This window comes from Jaculus jaculus, chromosome 2, assembly GCF_020740685.1.
Source record: "Jaculus jaculus isolate mJacJac1 chromosome 2, mJacJac1.mat.Y.cur, whole genome shotgun sequence".
Classification (NCBI taxonomy): Eukaryota; Metazoa; Chordata; class Mammalia; order Rodentia; family Dipodidae; genus Jaculus; species Jaculus jaculus.
The window spans coordinates 66,894,193-66,909,341 of NC_059103.1; positions in this window are offsets into that span (position 1 = coordinate 66,894,193).

The following is a 15,149-nucleotide window of genomic DNA, read 5'->3' on the forward strand; positions in this document are numbered from 1 at the left end:
TCATATCAGAAGCTGGTGAGAAGAGTTTCCCTGAGGTAAATTACCTCTAAACAACCAGAGCTCCTTATTGCCCATCTCTTCATATGTCCTCATTCCAGCCAGAATGTTTCAATTTGGAGGAAATAATGAACCTCAAGAGGAAAGGGGGAGGCGGCTGGCAGCCATGAGGACCGGAGAATTTGAGTCCATGTCTGGTTACCATTTCAAATCTAAAAGGAAATAACAAGAGCTAAGGAATGACTGCTCTTTGTTCATTTTTTAAAAAAAGAAAATTCCAAAAACACTGTTCTGAGGCTCATAGCAAAATCTTTTCGGGATTATTAAGGATTTAAAGCAAGTGTTCCTCCAAATGTCTATAAACAGAGAGGAAAAGATTTGACATTGGCAGGGAAAACGCTGAATATTTGGTGGAGAGACTAGAAGAACAAGGATTTTCATCAGGAGAGAATCAAAAATTATTTTCCCCAGTACGTACTCACCAGAAAGAAGGTGGACACATCTCAGCACTCACCAAAAAGAAGGTGGACACATCTCAGCACTCACCAGGAAGAAGGTGGACACATCTCAGCACTCACCAGGAAGAAGGTGGACACATCTCAGCACTCACCAGGAAGAAGATGGATATATCTCAGTACTCACCAGGAAGAAGGTGGACACATCTCAGCACTCACCAAAAAGAAGGTGGACACATATCAGCACTCACCAGGAAGAAGGTGGACACATCTCAGCACTCACCAGGAAGAAGGTGGACACATCTCAATGCTCACTAAGAAGAAGGTGGACACATCTCAGTACTCACCAGAAAGAAGGTGGACACATCTCAGCACTCACCAGGAAGAAAGTGGACACATCTCAGCACTCACCAGGAAGAAGGTGGACACATCTCAGGACTCACCAGGAAGAAGGTGGACACATCTCAGTACTTACCAGAAAGAAGGTGGACACATCTCAGCACTCACCAGGAAGAAGGTGGACACATCTCAGCACTCACCAGGAAGAAGGTGGACACATCTCAGCACTCACCAGGAAGAAGATGGATATATCTCAGTACTCACCAGGAAGAAGGTGGACACATCTCAGCACTCACCAAAAAGAAGGTGGACACATATCAGCACTCACCAGGAAGAAGGTGGACACATCTCAGCACTCACCAGGAAGAAGGTGGACACATCTCAATGCTCACTAAGAAGAAGGTGGACACATCTCAGTACTCACCAGAAAGAAGGTGGACACATCTCAGCACTCACCAGGAAGAAAGTGGACACATCTCAGCACTCACCAGGAAGAAGGTGGACACATCTCAGGACTCACCAGGAAGAAGGTGGACACATCTCAGTACTTACCAGAAAGAAGGTGGACACATCTCAGCACTCACCAGGAAGAAGGTGGACACATCTCAGCACTCACCAGGAAGAAGGTGGACACATCTCAGCACTCACCAGGAAGAAGATGGATATATCTCAGTACTCACCAGGAAGAAGGTGGACACATCTCAGCACTCACCAAAAAGAAGGTGGACACATATCAGCACTCACCAGGAAGAAGGTGGACACATCTCAGCACTCACCAGGAAGAAGGTGGACACATCTCAATGCTCACTAAGAAGAAGGTGGACACATCTCAGTACTCACCAGAAAGAAGGTGGACACTTCTCAGCACTCACCAGGAAGAAAGTGGACACATCTCAGCACTCACCAGGAAGAAGGTGGACACATCTCAGGACTCACCAGGAAGAAGGTGGACACATCTCAGTACTTACCAGGAAGAAGGTGGACACATCTCAGTACTTTCCAAGAAGGTGGACACATCTCTGAATTCACCTGTAAGGGAAGGAGAAGAACAGACATAGCTATTCTGACACATATCATACAACTGATAAGAAACAAGAGTGCAGACAGAGGTGCCGAGAAGGTAAAATGACAGTGGAACATGAGGAAAGTTATAACCCAAAGGTTCTCCGGGGTCTACAGAGGAGTTAGAGGCGTAAGATAAGAGGAAAATGTCAACACAGCCTCCACCAAAGTGCTTTCCAGCCCAGAAGAAAACATGCATAAATCTTTCAGAAATCTGATACATTGGAAATTGGGAGAATGGATCCCCTCCAAACCTCATCTTCACTTACATTCCTGAGCCAGAAAATGAATATATGAAGTGGAAGTGATTTCCTGCATAGACACGGCTCAGGTCCTCCCTAGAGGTGGATTTATAGGCTGGAGTTTTTATTCCAGTTGTACATGACATTAGCTCAGCCCTTTAGACTTGTTCCTTGTGTTTGGAAGGGCATATGACCATCCCCCTCTGAGTTTCATGAGGGCCCTAACATCTGGGAGGCATACTACATATGGAAAAGCCAAGGCTGCTTTATTCTCACTCCTGCTCTGCTATGAACCAGCTGTACTGTGATAGCAGGTCTGACTCCTTCAGACTGAGTCTGTGTATTAGAAAAATGAGAGAGAAAATGGGGAAATACTGCCCATAGTTGAGAGATGGTCAAGTTACAGATTCAGACTCATACCATCAGGCTGAAGACTTCTGTCCACAGCCCCATTCTGCCCTCTATGGAATGCTGCTTCCCACTGAAGTGTGCACCAACATCCAACTTCCTGCTCACACATGATACCAACTAATGGTGAGAACTAAAGATAACAATCTATCATATAAGGTCCCAGCTACTTGAAGATGTTTAGCAAATATGAACTGCTGTGACAATTGCTTTTTATTTTCTTTCTTTCTTTTTTAAAATATGTGTGTGTGGTGTGGGTATGTGTTCCTGTGTGGGGACATGTTTGTGTGTGCTTAAGTGTGTGTAGAGGCTATAGGTTACGTGTCATTCTCAGTCACTCTCGGCTCTCTTTAATGGAAAATGATCTCTCACTGAACCAGGAGCTCCCTGATTTCACTAGCCAGCCCGCCCTGGGGATACTCCTGTCTCCACTTCCCAGCACACCTGGCTTTTACATGGGTGGTTAGGACCTGAACTCTAGTCCTCATCTTGTGCATCAGATACTTTACCCACTGAGCCATCTCTCCAGCTGCTCTCTTAAGTCCTTTGAGGAATAAAGGAAATAAAACGAGTAACTGAATTTTAAACAAGGTAAAATAAATAATCAATACTTTTCTATTTTTCTACTCTTTACTGAACTTTTGCTTTTTTCTACCTCCTTGTGCAAAGTGTTTTCCCAAATTTATTACATGTCATGATCCACAAATAATATATATTGAGCAACTTCAAATTTGCTGCCCTTTTGAGAGTCCAACAGTGGGCCACATTCACATAGAGGTGATTCAAGAAAGACACTGAAACTATCCCTACATGCCTTGTGTTGCAAATAACCACTGATTTTAAATATGTTTAAGTATTTGGTCTCACATCTGTAGGACATATGAAACTAGTGATGGTGGTTAAAGTCACAAGGAAATGAGCACAGTTTCACTTCAGTCTCTTAGGGTCTCTTTCTGTATACCAAAATATGCTCCGTTTCCTGGCGAAGTACTTTTTGCAGATGTAATTTTGCTCCAGCCTCTAAAACCCTGACTGTCCCAGCCAGCCTCATCACCAGCACTCACATCTGGTTTCACATGAAAGTCACCAACCCTTAGCCTGCCTTTACGAATTCAATTTGATTTCTTTTTTCATCTTTTCTGGGGGGAGGGGTGTCTTTCTTTAGCCCAGACTGACCTGGAATTTACTATGCAGTCTCAGACTGGCCTCGAACTCACAGTGATCCTCCTACCTCAGCCTCCTGAATACTAGGCGCCACCATGGTTAGATCAAGAAAGGAAAGCAGCACACAGATGATCTTTCAGGGTAAGAGCACTCCATCCTCATAGGTGTCCTTTCCATGCTATTTTCCATATTCACTATTCTATTTCTCATAGTCTTTCTTTTTCAACTGAGACCTTCCTTATTTTAGAAATCTAAGAACTGAGGCTGAGAAAGGTATAATAATGTACAACAAAAAAAAATGCACCGAAACCCAAAAATGCCAGATGCTAAAAGTCTGATGCTTTTCACTCAGCTTCATACCCCTCTCCCCAGGAACAGGCTGCCAACAGCACCTTTCACGTGCAGATAAGGACTAGAAACCAAAACAAAAGGATTTGTCCTCTAGCTAAACTGAACTTGAAAGGGTGCTGATTTTTTTAGTAAGCCTCCTTGATGCCACATAGGATTTGTTAAGAAATAAGACGTGCCTGTCCTCAATGTCTAAAGTTAGAGTTTCACCAAAACTATGCTATGGGGGAGGGGAGCATTCTTGCCAGAGTTCCAATTTTTCTGTTTTTACCTCTAAGTAGAGCAATCTGGAAATCGAATGTTTTGTTGGGCAGGAATTTTTGGTACACTGTAACTGAAAACGCTAATTGCAGACATTGGAAAGAAAGAGCTGGGGAGATGGCTCAGTGAGTAACGAGTTTACTGTGCAAGCATGAGGACCTGAGTTAGTCCTCTGCTCTAAGCTGAGCATGGAGGTTCATGCCTGTAACCTCCGCCCTGAGAAGATGGATCCAGGAGCATCCCTGGGGCTCACCGGTAGCTAAACTAGCTGTAAGGATGAACTTCGGGTTCAGCGAGAGACCATCTCAAAAAATAAGGTTCACACTGGTTAAGGAAGGCACCCAACACTGACAAGTGTGCACACATAGTCATGCACCCACATACACATATGTGAAAACATACATACACACATGTAAACCACATACATATGCACATGCAAAAAAAACAAGTCTAGTGATAAGAAATTTCTACAATGTTATCACAGCACAGACTTCTATCCTTAGCACTCAGCTTTCAAACTTACAGTATGCTTACAATTACAGATGGCTTTCCAGGAAAGAAGATAAAGGGTCAAGATCAAACAGTTTGTACCAATTAAGTCAGCTGCTTAAATTCTCTTCTCAAAGGCCACACCCCATTCTTCTTGTTAACACTTCCTTGGCTAGAATTATATCATGTACTTCCCAGGAAAGCAATTGGATAAGAAGAAACCTAGGGTATCTACACTGATAACGCAATGAAAATGTGATTCTGTGAGTACAGAAAAAGGACAGACTATTATTTGAGTACTACCATGTCTGACCCAGAGGTCCTGAAGGACTTGAAACACCTCGTACCTAATGAGTCCCTCTTAGTTCCATGAAATGCTAGCCAAGATTGCAAGATGTATTGAAGGCAGAACTGTTGCTTCTGTAGAGAGCGACAAAGCTACATTATAGTCCATTGGTTCAAACACTAATAATACACAGGATTGCATGTTTTACGGTATATATCAGTGGCACAGTGGATAGAAGTTAAGCTTTTAAAACTAAAAATAAGAGCTGGGTATGGTGGCACACACCTCTAATCACAGCACTTGGGAGGCAGAGGCAGAGGCAGGAGGATCACCATGAGTTCAAGGCCACCCTGAGACTACATACTGAATTCCAGGTCAGCCTGAGCTAGAGTGAAATAAAATCAAAAAAATAATAATAATAATAAAATAAAAAAATTTTAAAGGTGGGGAACTAACTCAGTAGCTAAAGTGCTTGCCTTATAAGCATGAGTACCTTACTTCAATCCCCCAAACCCACCATGAAAATTCCAGAGTGGCCTGGAATCCCAACCCTTGGGAGGCAAAGAGTCCTTGGAGCCTGCTGGCTTGCCAAGCTAGTTTACCTGGTGAAGTGCAGCTCAGTGAGAAACCCTGTCTCAGAGACAGGTAGATAGCTTTCCTGAGAGAGACACTCGGAGTTGTCCTCTGGCCTCTACACACACATGCACACATAATGTGTGCCCACACACATACAAATATATACATACTCACGTGTATACAAACACAATGTACACAACAAATAAAAAAGCCTAAGTACAAAAAAAAGCATATTTTATTAGGAATATCAGTGAGTCACTAAACACCCTTGGTTCCAACTCCCTGAAGTCTTCCTTTCCTAGGTTGTACTTTTCACTCAAAATTTCCTGAATAAACCTAAATATTTGATCTTATGACTAAAAATAGAAATCTACTAACTATAGGAACACACGAACACCCCCAGGAAAATCAAAGATTTCTTCCTTCCCCCTCCGCCCAGAGGCCAGCTTCAGCAAGCTGCTGGATTGGTCCTTCTCTCAAGTCTGCCTGAATGACTATGTGACTAACGAGAATCCCAGGGTCTCCCAAGATCTTTTTTTGTTCATTTTTTTTTTATTTGTGAGCTACAGTCACAGAGAGAAGGACAGATAGAGGGAGAGAGAGAGAATGGGCGCGCCAGGGCTTCCAGCCACTGCAAACGAACTCCAGACGCGTGCGCCCCCTTGTGCATCTGGCTAACATGGGACCTGGGGAACCGAGCCTCGAACCGGGGTCCTTAGGCTTCACAGACGAGCGCTTAACTGCTAAGCCATCTCTCTAGCCCCCAAGATCTTAAGATCATAGGAGAAAGAGCCAGTAAGTGGATGCTGGCTGACAGATATGCAGCACAAAGCTCACATTTTGACAGGAACCTTATTTCCAGCAGGTGGACACTTCCAACAAAGTGAAGGTTTTCCAGAGCCACAATTGCTCTTAGAGATACTGCAGCATGTGCAAGATCCATTAAGCCTGCATGATTGGCTGAACAGCCATTGGCCAATAGTTGGCTGAGGCTTGGAAAGAAGGGCACAACATGACCTATGAGATGGACATGAACAATAAGGAGTGTCCATCTCCAAGGAAGAGCTCTCACACTGGTTTTTCCTGTTTTGTTTTGTTTTGCTTTTCTTTGTTTGTATTTTTGTGCTTGTTTTGGGTTTTGTTTTACTTTTTTTGTCCCCATTCCCATTTCTTTGTGTTAATATGCCCAATACCCATTCGATTAGCTTTTAGTTTTCTTTTTGGTTTTTATTTGTTTGTTTTGTTTTTGTTTTTGCTTTCGACCTGGGATTCATTATGTAGTCTCAGGGTGGCCTCGAACTCACTGTGATCCTTCTACCTGTGCCTCCCAAGTGTGGGGACTAAAGGCGTGTGCCACCACACCCCAGATTTCTGGCTTCTTTTTTTTTTTTTTTTTTTTTGAGACATGGGAAGTCTTCCCTTGTCTTGTCTTGTCTTCTAGACAGTGAGTTGCAGAGGACAAACAAGAACAGAAGTGCATGGAGGAAGGCACATGCTGAAGAACATTGTGACAGAGATGACATACGACCACGTGAGCTCTTACACTCTTCCTGCTGACACATCCTCAACACTGACGTGCTGTGGAGGTGGGAAGATTCACAAAGTGCAGGTGATCATTTATAAGCACAGAAAGAGGAGCCAGTCTGAAGTCCTTAGATACCCTGTATGTACCTAAGCAGCTCTTATATGCATGCCATGCAAAAGTCACAGGCAAAAGGAGGGAGAAAAGGGAAGAGACCACAACAAATTCAGAAAAAAGCACATAGGCTGAGGTAAATGGATTTTTGTTCTCCTTGAGTATACATACACATATACATAGCATGTAAGTGTTCAACCCAGTGACTTGATCTCCAGGAGCATGTAAGTCTCATGGCATCTGTCTGAACTCCTGGTACAACTGCATCCTTCCCCACACCCCATAAGCTCAACTTCTGTCTCATCTTTAGCTGACTGTGTGTGTGTGTGTGTGTGTGTGTGTGTGTGTGTATGTGTGTGCACCTGTACATGTGTGAGTGTGCATGTGTATGTGTGTGTATACCAGGGGTTGACAATGAATGTCTTCCTCAATCATTCTGCTCCTTATTTTTGAGACAGGACCTCTCAGTGAACACAGAGCTCATCAATTCAGCTAGACGAGGCAGCAAACCCCAGAGATTCTCCTGTCTCTGTCTCCCAGTGCTGGGTTGTTGGCACGTGACACAATACCCAGCTTTTTACATGGGTTCTGAACTCAGGTCCTCATGTTTGCTGTGAGCAGCAAGAATGTTACCCACTGAGCCATCTCCTTAGCCTGTCAGATGACTTTTTGCTCTTATGCAAGTTTGTCCCTTACTTCAAGGAGTCTTAATCTATGTGAGAAGATTTAAAAAGGTTTTTATTCTTTTCAAATCATACCCAACCTGTGGAATGATTCTCTTCATGGAAGCTTCTTTAGTCATCCCTGGCTTGTGCATTACATGAGGTACATAGCTATGCAGCTGGTAGACTCAGAGGGGTTCATGAGTAGTTACACCCCCAACAGACATACACATACACTCCAAGGTCAGAGCCATTGGAAGATAAAAGGTCATATAGATAAAGATGAAAATGTGAGCTTTAGATGCCCATCATTGGATGCATGGATAACGAAGCTGTGGTACATTTACACAATAGAATTCTGCTGAGCAGTAAGAAAAAATTATACAATGGAATTTGTAGAAAAAAATGGACAGATTTGGAACAGGTCATACTCAGCGAATGCAGACAATCACAGAGAAACAAACTCCACATGGAGTCACTTATCTGTCATTCCTAACCTAGACCTGCTCTAGTTGCTGTCATATCTGAGAGGCAACTCAAGGCCCAGACAATAGGGATGGAAAGGTTTGGGAGGAGGAGAGTGGAAAGGGACTGGACAAAACAAGCACAAAATTAAATCCAAACTGAGCTGGTGCCACAGAAACCTTTATCCTTGGAGATATCCTAAGAGATATAACCCTCAAAAGGAGTAAGGGGGAGCACCTGAGAAGTAGGGCTCTGTGAGGGTGGGATGAAGGTTAAAAGAATTTTTTTTTCTGTCTCTGACCTATAACTCCCAGTACCAGAGACTGGTTGCTACCCACACTGAGCTGTTGATTGGAGAGAGCAACGAGAACCCTAAATCAAGGCAGCTTTCTGTCAAAGCACTTGATTACCTGCCTAAAGCGAAAGCTAAGACCCTATTTCTGAAGACACCATTGCTGCTGACACAGAGCATGGAGAGACCTGGCTGGAATTCAGAAGAAAGCCAGTTCCCAGATAGTTAGCCTGTCTAGTGCTGGAAAGTGCTACATGAACTACTGGCGGGAAGTGGCCAACAACAGTCTAAGCAACCAGAGGTTTAAGCTACTCAGAAGCAAACACCCTGACAGGATAGAAACACCAGTGCAATAGTGGCACACAGCCGTCGTCTATAGCCAGTAGCTTTTTGATTGCCTAAGAGATCTGCTCAGTGTAAAGAAACCCATATCTGGAATTAGGAACCAGATCAGAATCTTATGGAGACAAAGACTATGTTCTCCAGTGTCAAGCTTTCACTAGTTTTTGGCAAAAAGAGGGGTTACATACATCAAATTCTCACTAACTTAATAATGCTTACCCCATTTAAACTATGCTGACTTCACTCACCACTGGAGAATCTGTTTTTCTTTTTCAGAAGGTAAGGAGACCGGAGGAGATAAACCACCCATCGTGCTTCAGCCAGCCACAGCTGAATCCACAGAGGAATGAGGAGACAAGCAAGAGTGCTCCTTCCATGCTGAACCTGATAATCAGCACCAGGATGTACAAGACAGACCCTGAGGATACTCAACACCTACCAAAGCAGAGATCCAGAGACTCCTAAGAGCTCATCACTGAAGAAGACTTAAAACTCACCTACCACTACTCAGGAAATTTTGCAGAAGAGAGGACAGAAATATCCTAAGAGCCACAGGTTGAGACATCATGCCCAGAGGCATTCCCTCTTCCCCAAAATAACTGACTGCTGCTCCCACAAAACATGAATTACAACCCCATGGGGAGTACCTTCAACCCCACTTAGGAGCATCCCCAGCAGAATGGAGACAGAGATGAAGGAGAAGAGGGTACCAACACATGATATATCCATACAAAAAATCTTGCTAATAATAATAATAAATAATAAACGTGAGCTTTATCATTCATTCAAGCTGTTTTAGAGGGTGTGGCTTAGATGAGCATTCTTAGCCTCCTGATAACTCCCTTTTCAATAGGGCATTTGAGCCCATGGATAACTGGTACAAGTGGCCTGGCACACAGCAAACACACCTTTTGTGGAGAGCAAGATCTGGAAATAAACAGAACCAGAAAAAGTGACTAACTTGTATTGCCCCTTTTCTGAATACTGTGCAAAAAAGTCACCACTATTCCCTTGAGGAGATGCCATCAAGGGGTTTACAAACAAGGACATCCAGTCTCCTGGGAGTTGGGAGCTCTGTCTTCTCTGAAAATAGCATGGCATCTTCCATTTAACTTCTGCAGATGCCTGATTTTCTCCCCACCCTTTACCCCCAACTGGATATTAATCTCCCGACCTAGGAGGATCATTTATATTTATTATGTGTCAAACCCAACACGCAACACAGAATTCAAGATAACCCTCTCAATAAATCCTGGGACTGGGATTTATATATCCCAGATGGGTAGAAGTTTTGATCTTTAGAACTAAACAGATTTTTATAATTCACAAAATGCCCTCCAATGCACATGACGCTGTTCCCTCTGTGTCCTGTGGAGCCCCCTGTGTTCTGGGAGATTACAGAGGAAAGCTGGTGAAATAAATACTAAGTTTGAAGAATTTGTTCCAAGAATGTTCATAAATATTTTTGATATATGTAATTTATTCCATACAAATATTCTCCCTGACTCTTTTCAATTAAATAAGTCATAAAAACTGAGGAAAGATCTAAGGCAGGGAGGGGTTGCATGTTATGTGCTTGTATGAGTGTGGGCATACTTGCATGTTCATGTGCACATGCAGGCCAGAGACTGACTTCAGGGTATTCCTCAAACATTCTCTATTCTATTCTTTGAGGTGTCTATTGCTGAACCTAGAGCTCACCCACTTGGCTAGCCCAGATAGCCTGGGAGCTCTACAGAGTCCTGGTTTCTGCCTCTCAGCAGTGGGATCATGGACATATGCCACTGATACAAGATTTGGGTGTTCAGAGAGAGCCTGTAAATCCCAACTTTTAGGTTCTTATCCCATTTAACAAATAATTGATTAAACAGACTCCATAAAAGATAAATTATATTGAAGTTTATTATACATGGGGGTTAAGATTCAGAGAGGAAGCTAGCTAGCTGAAAGATTCAAGCCAAAGGAGCATTCTCCTCCTTGCCTAACTGGAAATTTCCAGGGGTAAGGGGGGACAAGGAAACCTCTACACACACACACACACACACACACACACAGGAAGGGAAACATAAGAGGCCAAAAGATTCAAAAGAAATAAGTGTGGGAAGCAAAGCTCAAAAGCACCAGCCCTTCACCTTCACATAGAAAAAGAAAGATAAAAGATTAGATAGTAATGAGCTCAGAGCTTAGAGGAAAATCATACATGTAACAGAACACCCAAAATAAGACAGGAAAATGCTCCAGCCAGAAATTCTCACCCTCTTCCTAGCCAGGCTGGGAAGGGGAAAGAGCTTACCAAAGCAAGGACCAGGAGATTCAGGTAACAGGAGAACCGCCAGAAGAAAGAGGTTACACACATGGCAGGTCCATTTCTATCCGACAGACATCCAGTTAGAAGAGGAGCCTTACCATCAGGCGCTGGTGTGTAAGGAAGGGACCTGATTGGTTGATGGATCAAGTGGCTGGTGAAGGAGGGCCAGTCCACCCTGATGTGCTGAGCTGAGGAATAAACAGGAAGCTGCTGCCAGGGTAGTGTTGTTTGCAGCCATCGTGGACAGGACTGAGTTAGGTACAGGTCCTGGCCCTGTGGGGGCAGACCACGTGACACCTCCTTGCTCTCTTCGGACTCTGCAGCTGTCTGTCTGCCTGCCTGTATAAAGCAATCTTGCTCCTATTTCTCCTTCATTTAGTGGTGGGGACCCAAACTCAAGTCCTCATGCTTGCATGGCAAGGATTTTGCCAACTGAGTCATCTCCCTGAGCCAAGATCTGTTTTCAAGTCTGCCTGGAAGTAACAAGCATGTGTTGGTATCTCACATAAGGGCCTTATCTAAAAGGAACTAGGATTGAAATTTTGTAGTTCTGGGAAAGTGGCCACACTGCTTTGAAAAGACAGTGCATGATAAGAAATTTTGATAAGATGGTAGTACTTGCAAATATGGGCTTCCAAAGGTATTTTAGCAAGGACAGGTAAACAAGAGTAGTTGGGACGGGTGTAAGCAAAACTAAACCTCAGGAACTAAGTCACTCAATAACCATTTCTTTACAGCCACTGTCACAGTCCAATAGGGGTCAGAAGTGGGACTATTCCTTGCTTAGGTCCCATCTGTGCTATCCTTCCTCTGGGCCTTCTGAATACATCTTTTTTTATTGACAACTTCCATAATTGTAAACAATAGCCCACGGTAATTCCCTCCGTCTCCCCACTTTCATCTTTGTAACCCCACTCTCCATCATATCCTCTCTCACTCTCAATCAGTCTCTCTTTTATTCTGATGTCATAATCTTTTCCTCCTATTCTGATGGTCTTGTGTAGGTAGTGTCAGGCACTGTGAGGTCATGGATATCCAGGCCATTTTGTGTTTGAAGGAGCACATTGTAAGGAGTCCTACCCTTCCTTTGGCTCTTACATTCTTTCTGCCACCAGTTCTGCATTAGACCCTGAACCTTGGAAGGTGTGATCAAGATATGGCAGTGCTGAGCACTCCTCTGTTTCTTCTTCTTAGTACCATGATGCCTTCTGAATCATCCCAAGGTAACCACCATCTGAAAGGAGAAGCTTCTTTAGCTTCATATAATGGTTCCTATAATGGTATGAACATTAAGAGAAGTGCTTACTGGGCAAGTTTGTGAGCATAATATATACATTTATCCAGACACCAGCAGACATTACAGGTCTAGGGCTCATGACTACTCCTGTTGTAGGTTTTCAGTATCAGGGATGTATTCCCTACTAAGGAACAGGCCTCCAGTGCAATTAGAGAGCAGTTGGTTTCCCCCATTACAGACATGCCACTATTGCACCCATTGGCTCATTTGGCCTAGCTGGCCAAATATAAGGCTTGCAGTGTCCACTGTTGAGTATCTTTACTGGTGATTTCTGTTTCTCCCATTAAACTGCATACAGCATAGCTTTTTCCAACTTACTGTCAGCTGGTCTACATGAAGGAGGATTTCAGCTCAGCTCCAGCAGGATTTCTCAGTGACTTTGCAGCCGAAGTATGTGGAGTCTTCAGCAATAGGGTCTTACCATCTATTCCTGGTGGGAAACCAAGGGCCTTGGCAATGGCCTGCAATGCTTTGGGGGTATTAGGGACCTCCTTGGCCAATAACTCACTGGAAGATATCCCATCCTTGGCACAGAAAATTTTCTAATAACCATCTATGGCTTCTGAGTGTTTCATTGTCCAAAAAAGCGGGTTTTCTTCCATATGACTTATTTATATCCTTTTAGATTTAGATTAGCCTTCTCTCTACCTTTCCTTTGCTCAATATCTTCCCCTGACCTCAGTTAGGCCTTTTCACCCTCATTTATCTGTTCTACTTACATATATACAATACGATCCATTTAAGTCCCCCTCTCCCTCCCTTTTTATTCCCTTTATAACCCCTTTTTAGCTTACTGGCTTCTGCTACTGAGTTTTATTCCTACTCACATAGAAGTCCATCTGAATACATCTTACTCAACCTGAGTATTTGAGACAAAAAGTGAGCTCATAGGAAATCAAAATGAATAATTTTTGAGGTGATAGATATGCCAAAATATGATCATTGTACTTTGTATATATGTATGAAATATGACACTGTTCCACAAATATGTGTAAATACTGTATAATTTAAAATGTGTATAGATGTATGTACTTGTATGTATTAAAGTTCATGTTATGAGTGTGTCCATGGAGGCCAGAGGAGAATCTTGGAGGTCACTCTTCATGAACCGTCCACCTATTTTGAGACAGGGTCTCTCAGTAGCCTGAAGCACATTAAATGTGATAGACTAACTGGCCAGTGAGCCCCAGGAATCCCCCTAGCTCCACTTTCCCAATGCTGGAATTACAAGTGCACATCACCAAGACCAGCTTTTTTTGTTTGTTTGTTTTTGAGGTAAGGTTTCACTCTAGCTCAGGCTGACCTAGAATTCACTATGGAGTCTCAGGGTGGACTCGAACTCACAGTGATCCTCCTACCTCTGCCTCCCGAGTGCTGGCATTAAAGGCGTGCACTACCACACCTGGCTTAAGACCAGCTCTTTTTCTTATGTGAGTTCTGGGGATCACACTCAGATATATTTACAGACTTGCACTTTACCAACTAGGCTATTCTTCCAGACCCCTAATTTAAAATGTTTAACAAAGAAAAACTAAAAAAAAAAAAAGGAAAAGAAAGAAATATGGCCCTATCCCCCAGAAAACTCCATGTCTAGAAGTGTCACACACCACTTGCACCCAGAGCTCAGCTGTGTGCCACACAAAACTCGGAGGAGGTGAGGAGCAAAGTGGAAAATGCCCAGGAAAACCAGGGCAGGGGTCTCGGCAATTCAAACAAGATTTGTCACACATTAAAAACAGCCATAATCAAAAGAAGCCAGCAACCAGAGAGCACATATTACATGATTTCATTTATGTATTTTTATTTGGGGGTTGTGAGGGAGGGTATACGCAAGTGTTTGTGCAGATGCATACCCAATGTACACATGTGTAAAAGCCAGAAAAATACTTGGGTTTTTCTATTGCTTTTCTGCATTATTTCCCTGAGACAGAGTTTCACAATGAACCTAGAACTTCCAATTTTTTTAGTTATACTCGCTGATCAGTGACCCCCAGCATTCCTATTGTTCCTGATCTCTCAGTGCTAGGATTACATGCATACATGGACATACCCAGCTTTTTAAGTATGTGCTGGGAATTGAACTCAACTTCTCATGCTTGTGCAGCAAACACTCTTACTTGCTGAACCATCTCCTCAGCCCCAATCACATCTATATTAAGTATCTAAGAGAAGTTCATCTACAGAGACAGAAGTTGCTTAGGGCTGGAAGGAATTATACAGGGTGGGGAGGTGACAGCAACAGGTTGCAAAGTTTGTTTCTGAGGTAGTAGAAATGCACATCACTAAAGTGTACTAAAAATCATTAAATCGTGCAGTATTAGCAAGTGAATTGTATGATATATGAGCTATATATTATATAGCTAAAAAAAAAGCGGTATAAGTTTAAAAAACTGGGACCAATGGCTACATGGGAAGTTTCTGAACTATCTCTCAACTTTTCTATCACTATGGTAACATTTGTAGCAGTTACCTTTTTGTTATTAGAATAAAACACCAGACTAGAAACAGCTTATGTGAAGA